Here is a 7,125-nt window from a genome sequence, read left to right on the forward strand (position 1 = left end):
AGATGCAATCACGAAGACTTCCTTCCAGAAGGTTTGGATTACTGGGCACGTCCACCATATGTGTAAATATGTGCCTATTTCTGGGCATCCTCGAAAACAAAGAGCTGAGGTATTAGGTGAATATTTTGCCACTCTAGCGGGTACAAGGTACCAGCGAGTTAGGACTTTATAATTTGTCTCCAGTGCTAAGATGTTGGGTGAAGATGACTTAGATGTGAGCCATATGTTAGACCAGTCCGTGTCTTCTAAAGTTCGTCCCAGGTCCTCCTCCCACCTCTGAACGTAAGAGGGTCTATTAAGATTTGCTACTCCATATAATTGATTATAAATTGATGAAATTGTACCTTTAGCAAATGGATCTTTTGTACAGATTGATTCAAAAATGGATAATTGGGATAATGGTGTATCCCCCTTTAGGAATGGTGTATAGAAATTTTTGATTTGGAGATATCTAAATATCTCAGAGTTTGGTAGATCATATTTTTCTCTAAGTGATGGGAATGAAAGGAATGATTTAGATGCTATGAAGTCATTTAGTGTCTGAATGCCTGATGTTGTCCAAGCTTTAAAAGAATTTGGGTAGATCCATGCCGGATAAAAGGCCGGATTTCTGATAAAAGAAAGGAGAGGATTGTGTGGAGATTGTAACTGATATTTGGTTTTTAGTTTATCCCAGAGAGATAAGAAGTGTTTAGTTATGGGATTATGAATTTTAAAGCGGTCTTTAGGATCAAGCCATAATAAATTTGATATTAATAGAGGGTCATTTTCTGAAGCCTCTATAAATACCCATAATGGGATTTCCTGTTTTGCATGGTATTTGGACAGACTGGCCAAATGTGCTGCTCTGTAGTAGTTAGTAAAATTAGGGTATCCCAGGCCTCCTTTATTTTTGGGAAGATGTAGTGTGTGTATAGGTATACGTGGTTTAGAAGAGCCCCATATAAACGAAGTTGCTCTTTTTTGTACTATTCTCAAAAAATAGGAAGGAATTGGAATAGGGAGGACTCTGAATAGATAAAGCAATTTGGGTAGAATAGTCATTTTGATTGCATTAATCTTCCCTATCCAGGATAAAGGAAGTTGCGACCATTGTTTTATTAGATTTGTGATCTGTCTTAATACAGGAGGATAATTGGTTGAGAATAAGTCAGAATGAGATGCTGTTAAATGAATTCCAAGATATGGAATTGATTTTTCTGCCCATGTGAATGGGAGTGCAGCCCTAGCCGGGATCAATTCCATGTTTGTGAGTGAAATATTAAGCACTAGGCATTTCTTAGGATTAATCATGCGGCCGGATAGGGGTGCAAATCCATCAAGAGCTGGTATTAAGTTAGGACCAGAGACCTGTGGTGATGATAGAAAAAGTAATATATCATCTGCAAATATACATAATTTGTGTGTAATACCTCCTACTTCAATGCCAGTTATAGTTTGGTTTGTTCTGATGTATTGGGCCATGGGTTCGAGTATAAGGGCAAATAATAAGGGAGATAATGGGCAACCCTGTCGGGTACCTTTTTCGATATTAAAGGCTTCAGATTTGTATCCAGCATATTTTATATAGGCTTTGGGTTTATTATATAATGCTTTGATCCATGTTAAAAAGTGGGGTCCAAAACCCCATTTTTGTAATGAATATTGCATATATTGCCAGGATACTGTGTCAAATGCCCTCTTAACATCGAGAGATAGAAAACATAAAGGGATTTTCCGTTTTTTAGCAATATGTGCCAATAACACTGCCCTGCGTATATTATCGCCTGCCTGTCTATTTGGCATAAAGCCTACTTGATCTCTATGTATTAATTTTCCTATAATGCTATTGAGGCGTTTTGCTATTATTTTTGCTAATAATTTAATATCGAGGTTTAACAGAGAGATAGGCCGATAATTCACACAGGAAGTATCATCAGAAAGGGGTTTTGGGATCATACAAACAATTGCCGTTAGTGTTTCTTGCCGAAAAGAATGTCCATCTAGAAGTTTGTTAAAAGTTTCAGTGAGAATGGGAGAGAGTATTTCTGAGAATGTTTTATAGTATAAAGCCGAGTAGCCATCTGGGCCTGGTCTTTTGTTAAGTTTTAGGTCTTTTATGGCGTTAGCAACTTCATCTATAGTTATAGGCTCATTCAAACTGCTTTTTTGATTCTGAGATAACTCAGGTAAGGTTATTTTTGAGAAGAAGGATTCAGCCTCTGTAGGATTAAATTCATTGTTTGTCTTGTATAAAGTTGCGAGATGTGAGTGAAATTTATGGACTATTTTAACTGGATTACAAGTATAAACATTTTTTGATAATTTCAAACGTATTGGTTTGAAAGATTTGTTAGTTGAATTTAATGCCCGAGCCAAATATGTACCTGGTTTGTTTGTATTCATGTACAAATTGTGTTTGGAGCGTTTGAGGGATTTATCAACTGACTCAGTGAGAAATAGATCGTATTCCAATCTAGATTTTTCCAGATGAGATTTTGTACTCTGAGATGGATTATCTTGAAATGATATGTAGGCTGCATTAAAATTGAGTTCTAGTTTTTTTGCTAGATTTTTGCGTTCTCGTTTAAATAGTGCCATTTGTCTTTGTATTGTACCACGCAAGACAGGCTTATGAGCTTCCCACAGTGTTATTGGGGAGATGTCTGTTGTATTATTAATTGATATGTATTCCTTTAAAGCTTGTTCAATGGCCATCTGATGTAGTGGGTGTTTGAGCATTATGTCCGGTAAGTACCACGTTGGGTCATGTGCTTTTGGTATGGCTGAGGCTATAGTAGTGTATACTGCATTATGGTCAGACCACGGAATCGGAATTATATCTAAAGCAATAATTTCTGGTATCATTCCTATTGTTAGAAAAATATGATCTATTCTGGTGAAGGTTTGATGGGGGTGCGAGAAATAAGTGAATTTATTTTTCATTGGGTTACTTTCTCTCCACGAATCTACCAGATTGTATTTGGAAAGAAGTTGAGAAAAAGGTAATCTAGAGGTTATTTTGGATGGTGTAAAAGGTGATTTATCTAGAAATGGGAGGAGGACCTGGTTCGAATCCCCACACATTATCACTGTTCCTATTTTGTGTGTATTAATCACTTGTAATATATGTGAGAGGAATGGTGTAGGTTGTTTGTTAGGAGCGTAGTAGGAAATCACCGTGATTGCTGTATCCATTATGTAACCCATGAGTATCAGGTATCTACCTTCTGGGTCTTTAATTTCTGATGATAAGGTGAATGGTGTGGATCGGTGAAATGCAATTAGAGTTCCCCTTTGCTTGGTACAGGCAGAAGCCGTGTAAATTTGTTGATAAAAAGGAGAAATATATTTTGGAGTAGAATCTTTGGTGAAGTGTGTTTCTTGGAGGCATACTATGTGAGCCTTCTTGTTATGGAAAGTACAGAAGGCTTTGGTCCTTTTTTGAGGGACATTTATTCCCTGAACATTCAGGGAAAGTATATTTAGTGGTGCCATGGCAACAGATCAAATAGTTTTGACTTACTTTTTGTTATGCAGAGCTGACTGCGCAGATCAACCTGTGTGGACTGAAGAGATGAATAGATAGAAAAGAAACCAGTGAATTCTGGAGTAAAGAGTAAACAAAAAACATATGAGATTAGATGATACATTGTATAAATTATTTTTTGCAAGTAATCACAATTTACCCGTGAAAGAGAATAAATATCTCTCTCAGGGGAATAAGTGCCTTCGTCACACTCCCACATAATATGGTTGGGAGAATGAGGAGGGCTAATGGGGGTACACGGATCTTCCGCTTACAGGAGAGAAGTGCTATGTCAAAAGACATCAAAATGATGTTTCATTAATTGGAGTGCAGAATATAGTTTTTGTTGAAATTATTTATTCCAGGGTGGTTGTATATGGTTAGTCTTGCCCTGGGCTAAATAATTCAGTTAGAAAGGTACTGTTAATAACTTTGGTATTGATGAAGATAGTTTGAATTATTTTGGGATTTTAACCCTTTTAGAGTAAACAATTACATATTTTATTCATATGTAACTGTTTAGATATGTTAACTCATAAAATTGAGGTTGTATTGCTTCAGATTAAAATAAACAAAAACATAATTCTAGGAACTAGTTAGGTAATAATATATTTGTTTTAAGAAAAGAAAGAAAAAGCTTCCATTACTTCTGGATTATTGAACATATTTGTCCTAAAAAGTAATACATCTATTGTTATTACCTGATAATATATAACTGAACAAGAATTTCCTTATTTCACTTATATATTCTAAGGCTATATGAATCAGAAGTAATAAGAAATATAACTGGAATGTAACATGATCCCACACAGTGTGTGACTATCAGAATGCAGTTACATTCAGTTATAAATACAGGTTTTTTTATAGAGAACCATCTCTTAGTATAATAAATGAAGAGATATCAGGAATTAGGATGTCAGTCCATTGAATCTTCTTGGTCCATGGATGATGTGGCATAACGGCCTCTTTTGTGAGAATGATGATTCCCATTTTGTTCTGATATTTTCTGGGTGCTGCCTGAAGGTGAAGATGATGCCATTCTTCTGCGTGTGGGAGTGTTGCTGCTTGTGGGTTCTGTCAGATTTAATTTTAAAAGGGTTTGTTGTAGTTCATCTGCTGATCTGCTTCTGTAAATTGTACCTTGGTAGTTAAATCTGACTGAAAAGGGGAAGCCCCATTGATACATAATGTTGTGGCGTTGCAGTTCCATTAGTTGGGGTTTCATGGATCGTCTTTTAGTAATAGTAAGTTGGGATAGGTCAGCAAAAATTTGATAATTGTGTCCTTGAAAATTAAGTTCCTTTTTTTCTCTTGCAGCAATTAGTATTTGTTCTTTCGTTCTGTAATAATGAAATTTTGTGATTATATCACGTGGGGGTCCATCTTTCTTTTTGGCTGTGAGGGCTCTGTGTACTCTGTCCAGTTCTAAACGTTCAATAGGGATATCTGGCTTTAGTTCTTGTAATAGAGCAGTAATAGTAGATTGCAGGTCTGTCACAGTTTCAGGTATTCCCCTTATGCGCAAGTTTGAACGTCTGGCTCTATTTTCGTAATCTTCGAGCTTAGTTTGAAGTATTAAATTCTCTTTTTTTAATTGTTCCAATTCTGTTATATTTTCTTGGGTTGTAATTTCAATTTCATCCATTTTTATTTCTAAGGCTGCGGTGCGGTTTCCCAGCTCTCTTATTTCTTTGGTTAGGCTTTTTGTTATTTGGTCTGAGGTTTGTTTTAAAGCCTTATGAAGCATCTTTTCAAATTGTAATAATATTACTGGGGATACTGAGGAGGCTTGTGGAGAAGTTTGTGAGAGGATTTGTTCTGTATCTGACTCAAATGGAGAGTCTTGCTGTGACATTTTCTGTCTGTGAGAGCGCCCTGATGCTGTATCTTGTGAGGTGACTGGAGCTGCTTCAGCTGCAGTGAGTGCCTGTGAGCTCTTTGTGAGGTGATTTTTATTACTGCCACGGCTTCCTCCCAGTACCATATTTCCTGCCCAAACTTTCACAGTTTGTTCCCAGGGGTAAAAAGGTTCAAATGGATACCTTTTGAGCCTGCAGGCTCCGCTTTGTCCTTCTCTTCTCTCCTCAGCGGTGTGGAGCTCTAACAATGCATGTCTGCTCTGCTAGGCTCCGCCTCCTGCCCCCCGTCTCACTGATTTTCATCCATATTGCCAGGACCCAACATTACATTAAACCCGCAAGCAGTTTTAAATGAGATTTTTTCCTTTAAAAATGGCATTTGGTGCAGGGACTGTTCTAAACATGGGAAACACGCGCCACTTTACAGGCATACTATAGACACCCCCCAGGTACGATATTTAAAGGAATATTTCACTTTTTTTTTTTTTTACTTTAAGCATCATTAAAATCACTGCTCCCGAAAAAACGGCCGTTTTTAAAAGTTTTTTTGCATTGATACATGTCCCCTGGGGTAGGACCCGGGTCCCCAAACCCTTTTTAGGACAATACCATGCAAATTAGCATTTAAAATGAGCACTTTTGATTTCTAACGTTCGAGTCCCATAGACGTCAATGGGGTTCTAACGTTCGTGCGAACTTTCGGTCCGTTCGCAGGTTCTGGTGCAAACCGAACCGGGGGGTGTTCGGCTCATCCCTAGTGGTATAGTATCTGAACGGATCAATATCTGATCTGATCAGATCTATACTTGCGTCCCCAGCAGTTTAGGGTTCTCAAAAATGCAGTGTTAGCGGGATCAGCCCAGATACCTGCTAGCACCTGCGTTTTGCCCCTCGGCCCAGCCCACCCAAGTGCAGTATCGATCACTGACACTTACAAAACACTAAGCACACATAGTCAGGCCTGATCCCTGTGATCACTAACAGTTTTTTGGTAGCGTTTTGATACAGTCGCTGACAGTCAGGAGCTTTTTTGCCTGTGAGTCTCACTAGTGTACCACTAAATTTAGAGCCCAAAATGGCAAATCGAAGGTACACTAGTGAAGAGGTCTACACGTTTCTGAGCATGACAGATAGTGAAGAGGAAGTCACTCATCTGTCAGATTCAGGCTCAGAATATGATCCTGTAGACGACAGCGGCTCCATGACAGATAGCTCTGATGACGGAGTTGTGGTCCCTGCCAAGGCCAGGTGTACCAGACCCCAATCTTCTTCTTCTGTCCTTGAAGTGCAAGAACCGCAGGTCCCTCGTATGGAGCAAAGAAGTACTAGCACTGCTATTCCTTCTGGTGAACTGGCAAGCACCAGCGGCCTAGTACACCCTGGTCGTATATCCAGCACTGCAGTAACACTTGGTGACGTGGCGAGTCCCATAAGTTCAGTTCAAGCTGGCGAGGTGGCAAGCACAAGTAGTGTCCCGCTGCCACCAAGAAGACGAACACAGGCCCACCGTGCCCATAGTGCCCTTCCTGCTGCATTCGCCATTCTGAATTGGGAACCCACCACTTCTGCAGCACCCGTACTTCCCCTATTCACTGACCAACCTGGAATTCAGGTGGAAACAGTTGATTTTACGCCACTTGATTTTTATTCACTGTTTTTCACCGAAGATCTCTATGGATCTATTGTGGACCAAAGCAATTTATACGCTGGTCAACACATCACCACTATTCCCCAGTCCTCCCTTGCCAGAGATTGGAG

This window comes from Aquarana catesbeiana, linkage group LG07 (assembly GCF_042186555.1).
Source record: "Aquarana catesbeiana isolate 2022-GZ linkage group LG07, ASM4218655v1, whole genome shotgun sequence".
NCBI lineage: Eukaryota > Metazoa > Chordata > Amphibia > Anura > Ranidae > Aquarana > Aquarana catesbeiana.